The sequence below is a fragment of the Tamandua tetradactyla genome, chromosome 1 (assembly GCF_023851605.1).
Source record: "Tamandua tetradactyla isolate mTamTet1 chromosome 1, mTamTet1.pri, whole genome shotgun sequence".
Classification (NCBI taxonomy): Eukaryota; Metazoa; Chordata; class Mammalia; order Pilosa; family Myrmecophagidae; genus Tamandua; species Tamandua tetradactyla.
Window position 1 is genome coordinate 37,361,883 of NC_135327.1, and position 23,499 is coordinate 37,385,381.

At 41.1% G+C, this 23,499-nt stretch overlaps 1 pseudogene; it reads right to left on the minus strand.

Annotated features, from left to right (window-relative positions):
• Positions 1–20,238: 20,238 nt before the first annotated feature.
• Positions 20,239–22,241, minus strand: LOC143680567 (glyceraldehyde-3-phosphate dehydrogenase pseudogene; annotated as a pseudogene).
• Positions 22,242–23,499: the final 1,258 nt, after the last annotated feature.

The window sequence follows — 23,499 nt, forward strand, 5'->3', positions numbered from 1 at the left end:
ATCTTTGCCTGGTTTTGGTATGAGGGTGATGTTGGCTTCATAGAATGTATTAGGTAGCTTTCCCTCCAGTTCAATTTTTTTGAAGAGTTTGAGCAGGATTGATACTAATTCTTTCTGGAAAGTTTGGTAGAATTCATATGTGAAGCCATCTGGTCCTGGACTTTTCTTTTTGGGAAGCTTTTTAACGAGTGATTCAATTTCTTTACTTGTGATTGGTTTGTTGAGGTCATCTATTTCCTCTTGAGTCAAAGTTGGTTGTCCATGCCTTTCTAGGAAGTTGTCCATTTCATCTACATTGTTGTATTTATTAGCATAGTGTTGTTCATAGTATTCTGTTATTACCTCTTTTATTTCTGTGAGGTCAGTAGTTATGTCTCCTCTTCCATTTCTGATCTTATTTATTTGCATCCTCTCTCTTCCTCTTTTTGTCAGTCTTGCTAAGGGCCCATCAATCTTATTGATTTTCTCATAGAACCAACTTCTGCTTTTATTGATTTTCTCAATTGTTTTCATGTTCTCAATTTCATTTATTTCTGCTCTAATCTTTGTTATTTCTTTCCTTTTGCTTGCTTTGGGGTTAGTTTGCTGTTCTTTCTCCAGTTCTTCCAAGTGGACAGTTAATTCCTGTATTTTTGCCCTTTCTTCTTTTTTGATATAGGCATTTAGGGCAATAAATTTCCCTCTTAGCACTGCCTTTGCTGCATCCCATAAGTTTTGATATATTGTCTTTTCCTTTTCATTTGCCTCGAAATATTTACTGATTTCTCTTGTAAGTTCTTCCTTGACCACTGGTTTTTAAGAGTGTGTTGTTGAGCCTCCACATATTTGCGAATTTTCTGGCACTTTGCCTATTGTTGATTTCCAACTTCATTCCCTTATGATCCAAGGAAGCGTTGTGTATGATTTCAATCTTTTTAAATTTGTTGAGACTTGCTCTGTGACCCAGCATATGGTCTATCTTTGAGAATGATCCATGAGCATTGAGGAAAATGTGTATCCTGCTGTTGTGGGGTGTAATGTCTTATAAATGTCTTCTAAGTCTAGCTCATTTATTGTAATATTCAAATTTTCTGTTTCTTTATTGATCTTCTGTCTAGATGTTCTGTCCACTGATGAGAGTGGGGAATTGAAGTCTCCAACTATTATGGTAGATGTATCTATTTCCCTTTTCATTATTTGCAGTGTTTGTCTCATGTATTTGGGGGCATTCTGGTTCATTGCATAAATATTTATGATTGTTATGTCTTCCTGTTTAATTGTTCCTTTTATTAGTACATAGTATCCTTCTTTGTCTCTTTTAACTGTTTTACATTTGAAGTCTAATTTGTTGGATATTAGTATAGCTACTCCTGCTCTTTTCTGGTTGTTATTTGCATGAATATCTTTTCCCAACTTTTCACTTTCAACCTATGTTCATCTTTGGGTCTAAGATGTGTTTCCTGTAGACAGCATATAGAAGGATCCTGTTTTTTAATCCATTCTGCCAGTCTATATCTTTTGATTGGGGAGTTCAATCCATTAACATTTAGTGTTATTACTGTTTGGGTAGTACTTTCCTCTACCATTTTGCCTTTTGTATTTTATATGTCATATCTAATTTTCCTTCTTTCTACGCTCTTCTCCACACCTCTCTCATCTGTCTTTTCGTATTTGTCTCTAGTGCTCCCTTTAGTAATTCTTGCAGAGTTGGTCTCTTGATCACAAATTCTCTCAGTGATTTTTTGTCTGAAAATATTTTAATTTCTCCCTCATTTTTGAAGGACAATTTTTCTGGGTATAGAATTCTTGGTTGGCAGGTTTTTTTCTTTTAGTAATTTAAATATATCATCCCACTCTCTTCTCACCTCCATGGTTTCTGCTGAGAAATCTACACATAGTCTTGTTGGGTTTCTCTTGTATGTGATGGATTGCTTTTCTCTTGCTGCTTTCAAGATCCTCTCTTTCTCTTTGACCTCTGACATTCTGACTAGTAAGTGTCTTGGAGAACGGCTATTTGGATCTATTCTCTTTGGGGTGTGCTGCACTTCTTGAATCTGTAATTTTAGGTCTTTCATAAGAGTTGGGAAATTTCCAGTGATAATTTCTTCCATTAGTTTTTCTCCTCCTTTTCCCTTTTCTTCTCCTTCCGGGACACCCACAACATGTATACTTGTGTGCTTCATATTATCATTCAGGTCCCTGAGTCCCTGCTCATATTTTTTCATTTTTTTCCCTATAGTTTCTGTATCTTGTTGGATTTCAGATGTTCCGTCCTCCAGTTCACTAATCCTAACCTCTGTCTCTTGAAATCTACCATTGTAGGTTTCCATTGTTTTTTTCATCTCTTCTACTGTACCTTTCATCCGCATAAGTTCCGTGATTTGTTTTTTCAGACTCTCCATTTCTTCTTTTTGTTCATTCCTTGCCTTCTTCATATCCTCCCTCAATTCATTGATTTGGTTTTTGATGAGGTTTTCCATGTCTGTTCATACATTCTGAGTTAGTTGTTTCAGCTCTTGTATCTCATTTGAACTATTGGTTTGTTCCTTTGACTGGGCCATATCTTCAATTTTCCTGGTGTGATTTGTCATTTTTTGCTGGCATCAAGACATTTAATAGCCTTAATTAGTTTGTTCTGGAGATTGCTTTCACTTCTCTTACCTAGGGTTTTCTTGCTAGATGAATTTGTTGTCTATCTGTTCTTTGACCTGCAGTTCAGCTTTTTCCGGACCTCTAGCTTAGGTTTTGTTTAACAGAGGATAATTTTTCAGTTCTAGTTTTCTTGTTTCTTGCCCTGCTTGTATGGCGCCTTTTCCCTCCCCACACTTTGGAGGGTCTACGTAGGTATTATAGACTCCAGCCGGGTTTTCCCGGACTAAACTGGCCTCCTATCAGGGGGAAGGAGTCACCTGCACCAGTTTTCCCTGAGGGTGAGACCCAGCAGGTTAAAAGACTTTCCTGTGAAGTCTCTGGGCTCTGTTTTTCTTATCCTGCCCAGCATATGGCGCGTCTGCCTGTGGGTTGCACCAACAAAAGATGTTGCGGCACTTTTAACTTTGGAAGACTCTCCCTGCTGGGGGCGTGGTGGAGATGGAGGAGAGGTTGTAGGATGTTTTTTTTTTTTTTTTTTTTGAGCATTATTTTTTTTTATTAATTAAAAAAAGAATTAACAAAACAATTAGAAATCATTCCAATCTACATGTAGGATGTTTTTAATGGCTTCAAATTGCCAAGCCCTGGGGTCTGAATTCCTTGAGAGTGGGATTTCACCTGAGTTGGGCTTCACCCCTCCCCTGGGGAAGGTACAGGTGGGAGACAGCCCTGAAAGCAGCCCGTTTCTGCCTATTCCTGGGGCAGTTGCAGCCCAAGAAGTCCCGCTGCTGAATCCAGAGGCTGCCAAGTCTCCATAGAAACACAGCCACTAAAACCTCCGTTTCCTCCCCTTTCCTCTTTTTCCATGAACCCAATGAGTGAAATCCGCTTGACCAGGTTTAGAGTTTCTTTCCTTTCCCTCTGGGAAGCCCCCTGTGGGGGAGGGGCGCCGGGTGCCAGCTGCCACAGCTTGGGGAACTCATGGTTTTGGGGAGGCTTGCAGCCGGTCCAGCTGGTCCAGACTGGGGTACGCTGTGTGTTCGGTCACTGATGTGGCTCTGGGAGCTGTTCTGTACTGTTTCTGGTTATTTAGTAGTTGTTCTGGAGGACGAACTAAAGCGCGCACATTGCTAAGCTGCCATCTTGGCCCCTCCCAGCCCAGAACTTGACCTACTCTTGAATTACTGATGCATGCAACAATGCAGAAAAATATTACAGACATGCTAAACAAAAAAAGCTTAACCCATGCTGTATGATGCCATTTATATTAAGCTGTAAAACTGTCAAAATTAATCTAATGCGCTAATGAGGCTAGAAATCAGATGGTGGTTGATATTTTGGGGGAGTTTGCTTGACTTGGGAGAGGAACCGGTGCACTGGCTGGGATGATGTAAATGTTCTATAGCTTGTCTTGAGTGGTGATTATACACAGGTGCATATAATTGGCAAAATTTACTGAATCAAACATTGAAGAACTGTGTGTTTGATCACACATAAATTATATCCCAATAAAACTAGTTTTAAAAACCCCATCTCAGTCTCCGAGCAATGACTGAAGCTGGAGAGTGGACCCTTCAGAGCACACAGCCTTCATTTTGAAGCATATGATTGGGATTGTTGGGTTCACAAGAGCAGGGGAGCAGAGCTATGCAGTTTGAGAAACAAAAGTTATGGGCTAGGCTTCCAAATCCCTTGCCCAGACACTGGGCCCTCCTTTGTCCCATGGGCAAGCTGGCTTTCCAGCCCCATGACCCTCTGTACTGTGAATGTGTGGGTGAGAAGGAAACATCCCCTCAGGGTTGCAAAACAGAACTGAAGTTCTTCAAAGCTTTAAACCCCAGGTGAGGGGTGTGAGGCCTTTTTAAAGGAAATACCAAATGCAATTCTAGAATGGATATCATAGTTTAGTCTTGCCAAAGACCAGTCTTAGCTGCTGGCTTGCTGAAGTCCCAGAGCTGCCAATGCGCTTTATCTCAATTTTACAAGTGCAAAGTATTGGAATTTAACACCAAGAACAATCCTTTCAGAGTAAAAGAAAGACATGTTTCCTGGCAGTGGGACCAAAGTGTATAAACTTTGGGGAGAAGTCTGCACAGCTGCAGGACTATCTGGTAATTCCCTTCAGGGAAAGAGATGTAGAGACTGTAGGTATAAATCCTGAACAAATAAATACCAATCTGGGTAATTCAAGTAGCCCTGAAAATCAACAATTTTCTGGATTATTCATCTTGGGATGCTAAAAGTCCATCTGGAAATAGCACTGCCCTGTTACCATCGGCCCACGGCTCAAGAGATTGGGAAGTGTGTGAGTGCCAGCAGCAAACACTGGGTGATATGTAAAACAAAGTGGAGGGCTGGAGAAAGTTGTTCTCACCTTTGGGACTTTTAGACTATGTACGTGAAGCTAATTCCAGTATGTTCAACCAGCCGATGTTGTGGGTGGAGAGTTTTGAAACTCATCTCTCAAGCTATGTCATGCAGAAAGTGTTCATTTTACAAATAACATTTTCCCTCATTTTAAGATGAATACATGCTCAATACATTAAGCTCAGCCCACTTATTAAAAAGAAAGAAAAGAACAAAAATTCCTTATAATCTTATTTCCCAGAGATGACATGAGTTAGCATGTTAATGTGTGCCTTTCACATAAATGTAACTGAATACGATTCACAAAAATATTGTCATGCTATAAATACTATTTTGTAGCATGTTTTCTACCATAAATGTATCATGAGTGTTTTCCCACATCCATAATTGTTCTACCAACTGATTTTTATTAGTAGTAGGGCATTCAATAAAATATGTACCTCAAGTGACTTAATTCATCCCCTGTTATTAAACCATAGGTCTAGGATACATTGATAGGAGAAGTTAGATTTGATATTTTGAATGTTTAGTAAAGAACTTTTAAAAAATTACTGACTAAAAATCAACAAAGGATGATTCTTCTGACAATCTATCAATTAAAAATAGAGTCTTCTGGGTAAAGATAAAAGAATAAGGCCAGATGTCAAAATCTTCCTCCCTACAAAACTGAATATTGTGCACGTCATCATCATCATCCAATGAGTGAAAACCATTGCAAAGCACCAGCAGCCCTCAAATACAAGAGAGGACCATAGCTCAAGCCAAATTATTCACAAAATGGAAACCAGTAAGTGAGAAAGCAAAAGATTCCAATTCTACACAGTGTAACCAGGCGTCTCGCCCATGGCTCAGCATTCTGATGGGGGACAAGAGTATTGATGAAATACTCCCAACATGGAAAAAAAAGAGAAAGCAGGCAAACCACCCCTGCAACAGAAACTCCCCTCAACAGGCTTGCTGCCCCGTAAGAGATGGGAAAATTCCCTGAAAGTACCATGTTACTTCTTCCAGAATGGAAGGGCAGGGAAGAGGGAACCACCAACAGCTAGAGCTAATTATCTCTAGCCACAAGTAATATTGCAGCAAGGAAAACAACAGAGACAATGCCCTCTAGAGGGAGTGGGGACACCCAGGAGTACCAACAAAGGTTGGTAAGGAGCCCCTTCCACTGAGCTGGGGAGAGGCTGGTGGGATGGGCAGAAGAAACAGCTCAGAGATATCTGAGGAGGTGCAGGGCTCCATCCTGACCTGGGAAGCAAGTAGAGGCATAAGGGAACACCCCACGAAGTTAGGATATGCATTTAAGTAAGTTGAGAGAATACTGTTACACAGCTTCAAACAAAAGCAAACAAAGCCCAGGACTCCTAACCAGACTGTGCTCTCCAGATCAGATGCAAATTTAACATTTGCAGGGCCTGGGTGGATTGGAAGACCACGTACTATATGCCTACAAATTTAAAAGATATAATGTAACAAATTGTTAAATCAAATTTATTGCATCATCCTATCTTGATAAGCATACCTTCAAACAGGTGAAATAGAAAATATCTGTACAACTGTGGCTTTTGGCCCAGGTACTCAAATGTATTCTGCTGATGGGCCAGAGATGTTTAGATGAGTAATAAACTCTAGACCAACATAATTCATAAATCATGTACATCCATTCCTTAAAATATATTTTCTTCTCTTCATTTTAGTGAGATCACTGATTTTGGTTTTAGAATCAAGATTTTGATGTTTTGTGTTCTTTTGGTGGTAGGGATCTAAAGCAGGGCAATTTTGCCCCCCAGACGACATCTGACACTGTCTGAGACATTTTCAGTGATAAAACCAGGGAAGGAGTTGTGCTACTGGCATCTGGCTGGTAGAGGCCGGGGATGCTGCTAAATAGCCCATACTGCACAAGGCAGTGCCTTATTAATATGCCAGACTTGAGAAATCTGACTTAAATGATTAAAAATTAAATGCAGTAATATCAAATTTTTTAATGACTAAAATCAAAAGAGAATTTGAAATAAATGTTTAAAAAGTAAAAACTTATAATACATTTATACATATTTCCCTAAAAAGATGTTTTCCTCAAAGTAATTATTATCTTTGAAAATTAAATGAAAGATACAAATTACAGGAAATATAAAAATTATAAGCAACAAATTTTTAGAGATAAAGTTGTTACTTCTTAGAAATTGTAAATTTGTCACATGGAATATTTTTATAGAACTAAAACTTTGCAAGTATATCATTCACTGTCCATCTAGGTATCAATATCTTCAGTTTCATATGTCACACAGACCCTGCAGATACAAATTTTGAGAGTAATAATAGTAATGCTTTCACATTACATATTTTTCTCAGTTTCCAGGTGCAAGTGTTGTGGAAACTGTGCTCATTTGTAAGCACCTAACGAACCCCAAACTGGAACATGATGAGAAGTAAGAAAATGTACCCAGATGCTCTCAGGAGCTGTGAGCTCATTAGGCATGAGCTCTTTAGCATTTCACTCTTGGACAGAAGGATGTGACAAGTCTTTCAGCCTCTCTTTCATGTACAGGTCTCCTTACCTTCAGTATCTGTTTCTCCAGCATTAGCACAAGTCTTTGGACTCAGTTGCATTTTGTTTTGAGAATGTGGGATGAGAGGCATGGAGAAGCATGTCCCAGGGCCTGTGCAGTGTGTTGGTTAGGGGCGTGGATGTTCAGGATTATTTGTGTCCTCTTGTCAGGGCTGGGTACAGGTTCTAGCTTGCTAGCTGCCAGAATGCAATATACCAGAGACGGACTGGCTTTTAATAAAAGGGGACTTACTTCATTAGTTCTTCAGAGGAAAGGCAGCTAACTTTCAACTGAGGTTCGTTCTTATGTGGGAAGGCACAGGGTGATTTCTGCTGGCCTTCTCTCCAGACCTCTGGGTTCCAACAACTTTCCCCAGGGTGATTCCTTTCTGTATCTCCAAAGGCCTGGACTGAGCTGCGAGTGCTGAGATGAGGTAGGCTGAGCTGCTTGGACTGTGCTACATTGAGCTCTCTCATTCGAGCACCAGCCAATTAAATCAAACATCATTCATTGCTGCAGGCACGCTTCCAAGCCAACTGATTACAAATAGAATCAACTGTGGATGTGCTGATGTGATCATGATTTAATTCTATGAAATGTCCTCATTGCAACAGACAGGCCAGCACTTGTACAACCAGAAAAGCAGGTACCACCACTTGGCCAAGTTGACACATGAACTTGACCATGACAGTAAAGATCCCATGTGAAAGGGGTGCCTTATGTTCGTCATGTGAGTTGTTTAGTGTGACAGGGAAAAGTGGGGCCACCAAAAACCCCCATGTCCCTCTTGCCTAGATATGGGGAAGACAATGTCCAGATAACTGCTCATTTCCAGGTCTACCCTTGAAGTGCAGAGAATGGAACACTTTACCAACTACTCTCACATAGGATGGAGGGAAGTCAAAGAAAGCAAAGTCATGGCCCCAACAAAGTTGTAGGAGTAAAATAGGAGCAAGATGACAATAAAGTAGCATGGGAACAACAGAAACATACTCAAGTAAAAAGGTCAGGAAAGTAACACACAAAAGTCATGAAAGAATGTTCTGGAATAAAGAAGGCTGGAATGTTTTATGCAGGAGAGAATTTTAATGAAGACATGTATCAACAACACAAGTGCACAAAGTCTCCCTGGGTAAACAACAGAATGAGATGCCCTAGGATAATTCAGAGTAAAGGAAACAAATCGAGGCCCATAAAAAACTAACAAGTATATTTAAACCATTAGTCATAGCTGAATACCAAATGAATTACCCAAAACAAACTCTTGAGATAAGAAATTAATACAAAAGAAAGATACCAAGAGACAAAAGAAATCAGATGAGAAAATAACCAGAGTAGAAATGGAACATAAGCAAATAACTCAATAAATGGAATAGAGAAAATATGCAAACATACAGAAGAAAAATGAATGTGCAGAGCAAAGAAGCACAGTGTGTTCCTGAGAAAACTGATCTGAAAATCTATCAAAACTAAATTCCAGGCTGGCTAAGTCAGGGAAAAGGAAAGAAACTGCAGCATCCAGGTAGAATTTGTGAATTATGAGAAAAGTCAGACTGCCTTCCAAATTCTCCTCTTGAACACTTAGTGCCAAAAGGTATTGGTAACTGTTAATTGCCCATGAGTGCCTCAGAATGTGATGCACTGTACTGAATAACTCATATGCATCTCTCCTTTAATACTACGGCCACCTGGGCCAAGTATCCTTTCATTTTGTCCCTCTAACACACTTTCCACCATGATTCCTTCCCAGGAGAAATGGAGTGCCAGTAAATGTCTATGGCAGGCTCTCTAATAAGAATAGGCCTTGATGTGTATGTAGCCTTCGCCCATGGCTGGGGTATAAATGCCCACGTGGTTAGTTTCAAGCTATCAGTGTGATGTCAAATCAGCCCCCTGTTCCCTTATCCTCCGGCTTCCACTTGTTACGGTCCATGGGGGGCTACCACCCAAAGATCCAAAAAGGAGGCAGCAAGTGAGAGAGGGCCATGGGTTCCCCCACTCCTTCCCTACTTGTTGCCTCCCTTGACAGAAGGCCTCAGCTCCTGTCAAGAGGCCCTGTCCACACAGCCCTTCTTGACACTGAGTTTAGGAGATTCTCCCTTGAATCATCCGCTAAGACTTGGAGGGTGGGGAAAGGTGCACAAATGTTACTATTTCACACTTTGTAAACAGCCTCTTATTAAACTCTCCTCAAATTACCCCATTTTAGCATACAGTCTTTTTTCTGCTGGGACACTGCATGGGATACCACTATGGCTCCATTTTACAGGGGAGGAAACTGATGAATGAAGAGATTAATTGCCTTGCTCAAGGTTATGCAGTTAGTTGGTGAGTAGACTTTCAATCCAGGGACCAGGCCCCAAGCATCTGAACTCTGCATCACTACATGGAACAGCCTTGCTGTATGGTATTATCCACAGAATCTGAAATAAAGTATGACCCAAGAATATTTAACCAGCACATTCTCCTTTAGATATAGAAATAATAGACAGATGTTTTCAACCATAAAAAAGTTTGATACTATAGAATCCATAAGCCCTATTCAAATTAACTTCTTGAGGATAAAATTAAAACACTCAGAAGATGAAAAAAGGAATTATCACAAAATGACTGGTGGTGAAGTTAAACCCACTTACATTTTAGGTAAAACTAAGCAATATAGGAAAGTATAACTATAGCAGTAAAACATGCTAAATTGCAACAAAGGAAAAATAATAACCTTTACCAAGAAATAATATGAGGTAGAAGATGAGACTATGAAAGGAAGTATAGCTGTGTTAATTTCCATATTTTTCTTCAAGGGGAAAATACGTATTACATAAGTGCAGTACATCAAGAGACAGATTAAATCAACAAGTATCTAGCAAGTGTGTACTCAGTTCTGGAAGTGTGCCAGAAGCTGAGAGATGCAGGTAAACTACAGCAGGTGAGAAACCATCCACCCAGCAGACATTGGCTACACCATGCAGTGGAAAATGGTGGGTTGAGGGAGATGTATAGTACTATGAGAAGAATGACAGAAGAAAATCAGCTTTGTCAGGGAAGCCAGAGAGAGTATACCCAAGGATGTGACAGCCTAGACAATTTGAGAAGAATCACCAGTAATAATCCAGTGACGTGGTGGAGGAGAAGTTCTAGGAGAGGAATACCATATCTGAAGAACTGAAAGACCAATGGGATCTGCCAGGGGAAAGCAGGAGTGCATGGGAAAGGTAGGTAGAGGCCATGCACGCAAGGCCATGCCAGAAGCAGCACAGATATTGATTCTTATCCTAAAGACACTGCAGTTGTATTTAAAAATGACTATATATTCTTTGACATTATTCCCATCAAGCTGGAGTCTGGTTCCCCTCCCCTTGAATAGAGACCAGACATAGTGACTCTGCTTCTAATTAGTAGAGGTAGCAGAAATGAGGCTGTGTGACCTCTGAGGCTAGGTTACAAAAGGACACAGCCTGTACACTGGGCATCTCGCTCTCTCCACTCACCCTTAGAAACCAGCTGCCATGCTGTGAAGAAGCCCAGTCTACGTGGAGAGGCACATGATGGGGGTTCCACTAACAGCCCCAATTGGACCCTCAACCGGCAGGAGCATCAACAGCAGAAGCGTGCATGGAGCAGCTTTCATGTGATTCTGGATTCCAGTTTTTAAGTCTTCCTGAGGCCCAAAATGTCATGGAGCAGAGATGAGCTGTCCCCACTGGGCCCTGCCTCAGTTCCAGGCTGGGAGAAATAATAAATGAACATTGATGTTTTAAGCCATTACATTGATGTTTTAAGCCATTAATGTTGGGGTAATTTGTCCTGCAGCAAAAGAAATAGAGCCAGTAACTTTAAATTTAAGTATACTTAGATAAATTGCTTTTATATAAAGGCTTAAACAAATGCATAATTAAGAAAAATCAAGAGGTACGAAATGAAGGAAGCCAGTGTGAGATGTTTATTTCTTTCACGATATTGAGTCATAGATAATGTCTAATTGTTAAATCAAGAAACATGAGAAGAATGACAGAGGAAAATCAGTTCAGTCAGGAAGCCAGGTTGGCTAAAGCTTCCAGAACACAATACATCAGAAATGGATTGTCTTTTACAATGGGAATATACTCTATGAAAAATAAGCACTCTATCAAGAAAAATGTAAAAGAAAGTAAATCTTACAGCACAGGACAGTAAACTGTAGAGACTTATCTCAGCAATAGGTCTGAATGGAGAAATCATAACTTAAGTTATAGGAAATTTGAATCGCCAGGAAATTAAAGAGGTCGTTTCCATCACCTCTATTAATCTGAGCAAGTATTGCAATACTTAGCCCAATATCAGAAAACCTCTTAATGCCATTTGAATAGGCCAAAGAAGAAACCTGTTTAAAGTGGTGAGAGAAGATATACCTATATGTCTTGATCTCTTTCTCTATCCTTTCTCCAAGACATATTCCAGATGAATCAAGGATTCTGCCATAATAAAAATACAATGTAAAAACGTGGATGAACTTATTATCATATTGTAGTAGAGCAAGCCTTTCTGAGAAAAATACAAATATCTAATGCCATTGAAGAAACAACTGGTGAATATGACAACTTAAAAATAAAATCAACAAATTGTTTTGGTTTGCTAAAACTTCCAGAACACAATATACCAGAAATGGGTTGGCTTTTACAACGGGAATTTATTAGTTTACAAATTTATAGTTCTAAGGCCATGAAAATGTCCCAATTAAGGCATCAACTGGACAATACCTTCTCTGAAGAAAGGACAATGGCATCTGTGGTTCCTCTGTCACATGGGGAGGCACATTGCCAGTATGTGGTACATGGTCCTTCTCTTTTGGATTCATTGCTTTCAGCTCCTGGTTTCAGAGGCTTTCTCTTTATGTGTCTTTGGGTCCTCTGTTAGCATCTCTGGGGAATTTCTCTCTCTCTCTTTCTCTCTCTGTGTTTCTGCCTTTTATCCTCTCACAAACAATAAAGGATTACGGCCCACCTTGAATTGGGTAGGGCACATCCCAATCAAATAACCTAATCAAAAGTTCCCACCCACGAGAATGGATAAAAATAACATGGTCTTTTCTGAGGTACCTAACAGCCTCAAACCAGCACACAAATTCAGAAGACAGATAACAAATTGAGAAAGATTAATCATAACACATAAAAATACGAATTTCTTAATTTTTGGAAAGCTCATGCAATTCAATAAGAAAAAAACTTAAAAGTCTTAAATAAAAATGGATAACAAATATCAAAGCCATTTACAAGAAAAGGAAAACATATGGCATAGAAAAATATTAAAAGATGAACAATCTTACTTGTGGTTTAAAAATGCAAATAACAATAGTAATGAAATACCACTTTCCACTCATCACCTTGGGAGAAATCTGATATACGCTGCTACAAAACAGATGATTTGGCAGAACGATCAAAATGTTAAAGGTACAGACTGTTCACCACACTAACATTCCCATGACCATAAGGCCCATTTGTTTTGCATGACAGTCTAAGAGAAACCTTCGTCTCTGGGGGGTGAGAGGGTCCCAGACTGTAATTCCTGAGACATTTACATCATTTGCAATTCTATGAGCCAAGGCTTTGTAAAGCATTAATCAAATTGTATTTTGATCAGTCTTTGTTACTGTCCTATCCCAAAGTCTTTGCTTTTGGGGGGATGGGGGGTGACGAGGGGATTGGAAACAGTTTTACACCTGTAAAGCAGATGAATGGTGATAGAAAATATTTACAGGATCAAACTCAAGGTGGATTTTAACTGACAGTGTGAAGATATTTTCCCATGAACTATGGTGACAATTAGCTGCTCTTTCCCTCAAAAGGTCTACACAGACAAGGTGACTTTGAAAACCTGGTTCTGTCTATATTAGCCCAAAAACTATTGGGAAGGCAGAGTGTTGAAAAGTTTTCTGGGATTGTTCCATTCATTTCAGCAGTGTAGATGTGCCTCTAGATTTAGAATTACAGGGAAGTGAAAACCTGCTGTAGATATTTGATCCGTTTACCTATTCTACAGGAGTTAGACTTATGACCTATTCTAATCCCTCTGGCACTAGAATAATGTAGTCTGCTGAAGGAGAGATCTCAGCCAAGCCAAGTCCAACTTCCATCTTAGAGGCCTTAGAGGTCAGCCTTCAAATAGTCAGATGGGTCAAATGATCCACAGTCATCATTGGATACACAGGTTAACCTGGAAAATGAATTCTTCCTGTGGTAAACATTGGCTGCTGTGATGATTAAGTTTGTGTGTCAACTTGACCAGGTTATGGTGTCCAATTGCTTGGTCAAGCAATTGTTATTATGAGGGTATTTCGTAAATGGATTTAAATAATTAGTCAGCTGATTGCATCTATGGTTGATTACATCTACAATCAACAAAGAAAATTGCCTTGAGTCTTCTCATCCAATCAGTTGGAGTATTTCAGTTGTCAGAAAGAAGAATTTCTACCTCTAGTTCAGCCAGCCAGCTTCTCCTTGAGAATTCAATGCTAACTTCACTGGAGTTTCCAACTCAGGGGGCTTTGCCTGGGAAATTCAACTTCACTTTCATCAAGTTTTTCAAGTTTCTTCAATTTGTGGCCTGCCCTATTTAATTTGGACTTGCCAATCCTCATAGTTGCATATTCCTATAGATATGACCATATAATTATTAGGAAGTGTACTGTGAGTACTATTGGGAGTGTGGTTGAGTGGTTTGCTCTTGGGGAACCATTAGGAACTAGATAGTGCCCCACTCCTCACACATGGACTTAGGAACCACAGGACCACCTTTTCACCATCAGAACTCATTGCATTGAGGTGTGGCTCCTCTGAGACTTTTCCATGTCCCCAACTAATGCAGTTGAAACTCAAAGCAACGCTAGCTAAGTGAGGTGGTGCCTGCCCTAGAGAATTTTCCATGGTAGAAATATCCTCTTCCTCTGTGATATCCTCTGACCGCTTTCATCCAGAGCATGCATCCTCAACTTGCAAATCAGATAATTTTTGTTTTGCCAATTCTACCTCAGGCAAGTTGCTTATTTTCTCCAACCTTCACTGATTATTCTCTCAACACAAGGTACAATCATAGCTGTGGTGAGAGGCTGTGAAAGCACCTAGTATTTCTTGAGTAAATAATCAGTGTTTTTGACTCATGGTGTCTCATATTGTCAGGTTATATATTAACTTTCTCTATGTGAATGGCTTGTTTCCCCAAAATATTGTGAGATACTTGAAGACTGAAATGATATGCAATCCTAATTTTAGTCTGCATTAGTTAAGGTTCTCTAGAGAACAAAATCAACAGCAAACACTTGCAAATATAAAATTTATAAGTGTCTCACATAACTGTGGGAACACAGAGTCTAAAATCCGCAAGGCAGGCTCTGAAGCCAACGATTCCAATGGAGGGTCTGGATGAACTCCACAGAAGAGGCTCTCCGGCCGAAGCAGAAGAGAGCCTGTCTCTTCTGAATCCTCCTTAAAAGGCTTCCAGTGATTAGATTGAGCATCACTCATTACAGAAGACACGTCCCTTGACTGATTACAAATAGAATCAGCTGTGGATGCAGCTGATGGGATCATGATTTAATTCCATGAAATGTCCTCATAGCAACAGACAGGCCAGCACTTGCCCAACCACACAAACAGGTACCACCACTTGGCCAAGTTGGCACATGAAACTGACCATGACATAGTCCTACAGGGTATTTTATTTAATAGGTTCTTAATAAACACTGACTCAGATTAAGTGAATGAGGTGCTATATTCTTCACTATATTCTTGGGTAGAACAATTTTCCTATATTATTGGATGCGAGTAATCACCGGTGCCTGGTGGTCTTCCAGCCATGGATTTTACAATTGATAGGAACAAAAGTTAGAAAGTCCCTGAGCCACCAATAGCCTCCAAACCTTGGAGTGCTAGTTTTTTTTTTGACTCGATAACATTTATTCAATATTCTTTGAAATTAGCAAGAATCAGAAGAAGCACATATCAATCAAACACAGCCACAAAAATGTCCTGGATATAAATAAAGATGCACTGAGAAATACACACTACTGAGGGAACCAGTAGATTTTTACCATGATTGTCCCCAGCACACCATGACATCTGAGTTTACTCCCACTCTGACCCTGGGCCTGGGCCATTTGACTTGATTTAGCAAGTTTCACATCAACATGGCACAAACAGAGGCTCCATAGCACTTGGGTTGGTGCTTGAGCCATCAGCCGTACCAGCCCAACTACTGTCTAAGTGCGACCACATGATGGAGCCAAAGGCAGACTAGCAGAAGTTTCACCCAGCTACCACAGAATTGTGAAAAAGAAAAGAATGTGGTTGGCTTAAATCACTAAATATTGGGATCACTTATTACACAGCAGTAGATAGCTAACCATTTGACTTTGTGTCTCACAAGAAAGTTGAGTATTTGACCCATGGTGGCTAGCACATCAGGACGTCATCATTGCAGCTTTGGGGAGACGGAACTCTTCTCTGCCATCTCCCATTAGACAAATCCTAGGAGGGCCTCTAGCTGTTCTGGCTCAGGCCACACACCCATCAAGGTCTATTCTTAAGGCAATAGGATGCTATGCTTGACTCATCTGGCATTTCATTCCTACTCCTGATCACTCACATAATATTTCACAAGCTCTAAATCATAGGTAACAGCACATGCACAGTATTGATCTGTTAGCTACAGACCTCCTTTCTACTTGGTTTAATTCTCTTACTCAGCCTTGCTATCATTTCTTTGCAGGATTATTTCCCTTATGTATTAAATTATTACTATTGTGTTATTTTTATATTGTGGTTGTGGTATATGGATACAATGTCTGTCCTGTGGTCAGGGCAGCCTGTTACAGAGTGGGGGGAATGTGTTGATCCAGGGCCTAAGCACTCTCCTAAATGGCTCATAACTGACTTTCTTTAGTCAAGGACCAAGGTCAAAAAAGTAAAGAATCTTCCCAGAGAAGGAAGAACATAATTACATGTGTAAAAATGGCATTGGTTGTACCTTAGTCTTAAGTACTAAGCTTAGTAAGCATCAGGTCTTAGGCCCCTTTAATGATTATACTAGAAACCGATATCCTTATACTTTGTTCTTTGTTCTAAAATCATATATTACCCCTTACATGCACTCTCTCCCTTGTGGAGCACCAACCCAACAGACGAGCAGCTACTGGAGAACCTCTCCCGTACTTAAGTCCCAATAAATCTATATCTACTTCTGTATTTTTCAGTCTCATGGCAGCACTAACCCATTGTCTACATGAACTTGGTCTGGACCTGAACAACACATCCAAAGCCAATGCCTGAGCCTCTACCTCTGCCAGGCCACAGCAGCTTCCCAAAGGCTCAGCCTACAAAGGTGAGGACCAGGGAGGCAGCCCCAGGTGCACTTCTACCCAGTGGCCCTGAGGATAAAGATAACTGCTGGCAGGGTCAGAGAAGCAAGACCCTCCCATGGTCCATTGACTAAACTCCAGCCAAGATGGCTAGAGGAGGGTGGAGTATGGTAATCATACAAAGTGGGGTAATCAGGGAGATGAAATACCTAAGTCAAGAGGGAGAGCATCAGCCCTTGGACCTCAGATCCCGCATCCACAGATGGAAGCACCACTTGGGCGATCTACTGGTAACTTCCACTCCCAGATTCCAGCTTCCAGGTTTCTGCAGGCTCAGATGTGTGTCGCTGAGGCACAGCCTTTCCAGTTTGCTGGATGAGTTATCTTCCATGATGACTTCTAGGGGACAATAATACATTGTTTCCACCCTTCCAAAATTGCTTGTTTCCTCATTTCCTATAAGAGATTTTTGCTGTTGCCTTGACATTCAAACACTCTGTATCATGCTATTTTCCCTCTTTCCTCTTATCCTGCAGATTTTTCTATTTTCAGTAGGGCAGTCCTAGAACAATTGTCAGGAAATCCTGCTTTGAATGCCGCAGCCCTTTGTATCACCAGAGAAATGTGATTGACTTGATTCTTCATTTTTCCAAGTTTTCCTGCATCAAACCATTCCCTCCAGGTCAGTCTTAGGGTGTTCAAATCTCATAAGGAGATGAAGTTAGAACAATTCTGCACATATTTATCCAACACTGACTTGGCTTCCTCCTGAGGAAGAGATCCTATCCTGCTCTTGGTGCATGTATTTACATCTGTCTTCTTACAGAGAAGTACTATTCTCATGACGGGTTTTAAGGAAACCATTTTGTCCTTCATGTTAATTGTGTAAGTTTGTATCCAGATGAATTTTGTTAAGGTGGAATTTAACATGTTGTGCTCAAAATTCGAATGCTATCATGAACCTTGTAGCTCTTCCTCTGGTCTGCAATCAGATATGTCTCCTTTGGATCTGGAAAGCTATGTGGCAGGATCAAGAAAGGACCCATTTGAGAATTCCATAATGAGTCTTCTCTGAATTCTGTGACCTAGTGACCCTGGGACCTTGATTATAATATACCTAACCTCTAAGCCTCAGGTTCCTGATCAGTAAAATACAGCATAATACAATTTATGGCATAGGTTTACCAACAGATTAAATCAAACAATGCACAGGAAAGCATGTGCTCAAACAATAAGCAGCTGTTATCAAATGTTATGCATGCATGTTGTGCTTTTTATGTAAGTATTCAGCAAATATCAGTGAATCGTATAACCTTTCTGACATTCATCAAAAAATATATTCTTTGTCTCCTTAGATGGTCTGAAAGGAATAGAGTTCTAGGAATCTCCAGGGGACCTATTGCTCAAGGCGAGATTTCTGTCAGCACTTTTCTGCGGTCCTCTCTCACTGTGCGTTCTTTTGAAGAACAACTTTCTTACTACCTGGCAGCCATATGACAGTGTCCACAGAGACACAGGTGCTTACCCATCCTTAAGGAGTCCTTCGCCCTTCGGTGCCAGTTTGAAAGGATGTGTGTACCCTAGAAAAGCCATGCTTTAGTACTAGTTCCATTTTATAAATCCAGCCATTTCTTCTAATTCCTACTCAGTACTGTATGCTTGAATCTGTAATTAGATCATCTCCCTGGAGATGTGACTCAATCAGGAGTGTTTGTTAAGGTGGATTAGGTGGAAACGTGTCTCCACCCATTCGAATGGGTCTTAATTAGTTTATTGGAATCCTATAAAAAGAGGAAACATTTTGAAGAAAAGAAGAGATTCTGAGAAAGCAGAATGATGTAGCCACGAGAAGAAGAGAGTCCACCAGCCTGCGACCTTTGGAGATGAAGAAGGAAAATGCCTCCCAGGGAACTTCATGAAACAGGAAGCCAGGAGAGAAAGCTAGCAGTAGATGCCGTGTTCACCACATGCCTTTCCAGATGAAGATGCCAAAGTCAGCGTGTTTATAACTGTCTAGATCAGGAGTCAACAAACTTTGAGGTAAAGGGCCAGATAATAAATATTTAAGCTGCATGGGCCATAGCAATCCCTGAAGTCATTACTCAACTCTACCACTACAACAGCAGACATAGACAATGCATAAATAATAGGCAAGGCTGGATTTAGGGGTTACAATTTGCACACCCTGGTCTAGATAATGAGCCATACATTCAATCTATTCTAAATTCCCTCCCAGCACAGCCCCTACTCATCATAATTTCATAATTCTCCCTTAAAGAAACCACCTTCAGGAACTGAGCACCTATCCTCCAGCTTCTGAACAAAAGCTTCATCTGGGTCCCACCAGTTCCCTAAGGTCCAGGCAAATGCAAGTTCATGCTGGTTTTTGTTTTGTTTTCATGTGTCTCTTTACATCTGATGATTTTTTTTCCTTTTTTTTTTTTTTTTTTTTTTGGCATGATCAGGCTCCAGGAATTGAACCCAGGTCTCCGACATGGCAGGCGAGAATTCTGCCACTGAGCCACCATTGCCCACCTGGTGATTTTTATAACCTTAAACAATCATTTCAAATATAATCATTTTCTTTCTTTCCTTAAACCTATAGAACCATAAATTTTCTCTTTTATTTTATTTGGTTGTTTGTCTACAAACATCACAATTTTTTCTCTTTGATCTCTTTTCTCTTGTCAAGTCATTCTTTTCTTTGTGAAAGCAAAATAAAACACAAGTGGAGTCCACTGGCTAAAAAGCAGAGACAACAAGAATCAGAATTGGGTTGTTTACCCAGCATTACAAGCACTCTGCCCCAAGCTTGATAGCTAATGGGATCTAGGAATTTAAAAGTAAAAGCCCTTTTCTCTCCTCTTTCTCTTCTTCCTTTCCCATGCTTTTTTCAGGGGTGTCCCTGGTTGCATAAGAGGCAAGCATTCCAACTTAGACCTTTACATGTCCTGGTTTTCTCTCTTCTCTAAATTGAGGCCTGAGGGCCTGAATCTGTTTTCAGAGTTTGGGTTCTTATAAAACTTGGAGTCATAAGCAGAGTGATGTATAAAGGACAAAATCTTATACTCAGGTTTCTCCTGAATTGTGGTTTGGAACCTCCAATTGCTTTCAGCAACAGAAAGAGATATAAAGATGTACTTTAAGCCATTAGTGTGAAGTTTGACAAGGTTGTAGGAATTGACATGTGTGATTTTTAAAAACACCATCTCAACTGGTGGGTTTTTTTGGCTGGGTGCACTTTATTGATGGTACATGACACGGTAGGGCTCTCAGTTGTCCCCTTCTTCAGGGGATCTGGGATGGAAACTGTGGAGGATGGGTGATTCTCAGTACTGGGGAATCGAGTTGGGGCCAGGACTCTCCAGCAGCCTCTCTCTTCTTATCATGCTCTCTCTGGGGTTGATGGTCCCCGGGCTCTTACGCTTTGGATGTCATGTAGCCCATAAAGGCCAATATCCTGTTGCTGTACTAAATTCATTGTCATACCAGGAAATGAGCTTAATGAAATAGTTGTTGAGGGCCATGGGAGCCCCAGCATCAAAAGTAGAAGAGTGGGTGTCACTGTTAAAGTTGCAGAAGATAACCTGGTCCTCAGTGTAGCCCAGGATGATCTTTAGGGGACCCTCTGATGTCTGCTTCACCACCTTCTTGGTGTTATCATACTTGGCTGCTTTCTCCAGTTGGCAGGTCAGATCCATGAGAGACACATTATGGGTAGGGACATGGAAAGCCATGCCAGTGAGCTTTCCATTCAGCTCTGGGGTGACCTTGCCCACTGCCTTGGCAGTGCTGGTAGATTCAGGGATGATATTCTGGGCAGCCATGTGGGCTGTGGCAGCCATATGGGCATACCACATCACAGCCATGCTGTGGTATGACCATCACACCACATTTTCCAGGAGGGACCATCCACAGTCTTCGGGATGGCAGTGACAGCATGGATGGTGGTCATGAGTTCCTCCACAATGCCAAAGTTGTCATGGATGACCCTGGCCATGGGACCAGAAGGTTGGTAGTACAGAAAGCATTGCTGATGATCTTGAGGGAGTTATCATACTTCTTATGGTTCACGTCCATCACAAACATGGGGACATTGACAAAAGGGGCAGGGCTGATGACTCTTTTGGCACCACCTTTCGAGTGAGCCCCAACCTTCTCCATGGTTGTGAAGACACCAGTGGACTCTACAATATATTCAGCACCAGCATCACACCATGTGATGTTGGTGGGATCTTGCTCCTGGAAGAGAGTAATGAGATTCCCATTGATGACAAGCTTACCATTCTCAACCTTGATGGTGCCTTTGAACTTGCCATGGGTGGAATCACATTGGAACATGTAGACCATGTAGTTGAGGTCAATGAAGGGGTCATTGATGGCAACAACCTGTACTTTGCCAGAGTTTACAGCAGCCTTGGTGATCAGGCACCCAATACAGCTAAATCCATTTATTCTGACATTCACTATAGTGCCTCAGAGATGCGGCTAGCAGTGCACGAAAAGATAAGGCTGTCTGTAGAGCAGGGAGAAAAGAGCCTAAGCTGAATTTTTAATCAGATTTATGACATTGATGTACAGAACCCAATCAGGTATATTTATAATGGCTGGCAAGGAGAAACTCCATATTCAAGGCGTGTCATTAAATTGTGAGATTATTTTCAGAAAAGGCAGACCTGCCTCTTCACCCCAGGGTCAAAATCCAACACAAATCTCCCAGGGGAGCTCAAATCCTGAAACAAGATGGCTGGCGTAATGAGAACCAGAGCTTGACAATAACAGCAAAATGTCATCACATCATGCATGCCGGTGCTCACATTATTTGCTTTTCTGCCCCTTATTTTCTCCTCCTGCCAGCCCTGGATCTTTATATGCTTCAGAAATCCATCTGGACAGCTTCAGAGCTCATCTTTGCTCCCAGCTCTTGTTGCCCTTCATTGTACTTTCTGAGATATGTTTGCCATCTGCCCATTAAAAGTTTCCTCCCAGACTCTCTTCTCTGAAGTTGACCAGTTATTAGATATTGATGCTGGGTCCCACTGTCAGGAGGAATTCTTTAGTCTCAGAGCAGACAATTCTGACCACCTCTGAGGCTCGCTCATCACATAACACACCCACCACCTACCTGCAGCTCAACTGGGCCATGGGGAAGTTTCAGTATTCGTAGACCATTATGCTTTTCTATTGCTATATAACAAATTACCCTCACATTTTGCACCTTGAAATAACTATTTTCTCTTGGCCACAAATTTTGAAGTCAGGGATTCAAGAAGGGCTTGGCTGGGAAGTTCTAACTTGTAATCATTTGGTTGGTGTTTATCAGATAACTGCTGGTGCTTCAGCCTTTGGAGACTGGATATCCCAGGTGACTTACTTGGTGGGCAGGTGATGCTGAGTGTTGACTGGGCGCTCAAGGACAACATGTGGATCCCACAAGGGAACAATCCAAAGAGGGATGTCTGGAAGGTGTGGGTGCTCCAAGAAACTAGCTGCAGTGTTTCTTCTTACCTAGGCTTGGAAATCATCCAACATTATTTTTGCCCCATCCTATTGGCCACAAGTGATCAATAAATGCCACCTGATTCAAGGAGAGTAGTGCAGACCCCACCTCTTAATGAAGGAATGTTAAAGAATCTGCACCATCATCTGCACCATCTTTATCCATCACAGGTCTGAGGCCTCATTACTTGTTTGGATTAGGGAAGCCAAGCATAATTGACTGTGCGAGGTGCTGAGAGAGGCAGATCAGAGAGTGACCAGGGAGGATGTCTCTGCCCTCAGGGAGGAAATGCCTAGGTATGGTGGGGTAGGAGGCCATGGAATCACAAAAATAAGTTGAAGACTTAGTTCTTCCACTAACTAGCTGTGTAATCTTCAATGAGTTATTTAACTTCTCTGACCCTCATTTTCATCAACTGTAAAAATGCAGATAATACCATTCTTATGAAGGTTAAATGAGAAATATACGTAATAAAAGTTTCTGCACACAGCTCTATGTCAGTAAATGTCATCCTGAAAAGGACCATAGGAGAGGAGCAGAATTCTGTCTTATCTGATCTCGTGTTCTTTTATGGCAGAACTGCTGTCCCGGAGAAATGAGCATGGGAAGGCACGAGACCCTGTGTGCTCTCCTGCTCTCTTCTCTCTCTCTTTTCCTCATGTGCCCTCCTTCTCTTTCATTTTTTACTTGCTCAAATACACCACTCCTCCAACTTAAAGCTGTCTAATTTAGAGTTCCACTTGCCTATGTGGGAAATTGCAGGTCTCCTTTCCTTGTGGCTCCTTCCTTACTGGGCTGTGCTGTCTTAATGGGGATTGGAGTGGGCTCTGGACCTTTCAAGGTAGCAGTACCTGATGTTCACATCTCAGTGGATTTTCCCACCTTCTCGTCACGGCTGACTTTCTTAGTTGCTGCCTAAGCAGAAAACCACTCAATGGAGGAATGGTTAAATTCTGCTCACTGACAGTAGTGTCCAATTCCCTGGGTGCAACCATGAGCCCTGCTTCTTAAGAAGTAAAGTGACATCATTGTGTTTACAACTTGAGTCCCCAGATTACCTGGATGACTTCCTTAACCACCTAACATGGGTGCTCCAGCTTCCATTAGATATTTATTCTTCCCAGATTTCCCCCTTGATTGAAACACAGACTCCATTCTCATTTCACCAAGACTTGAAATAA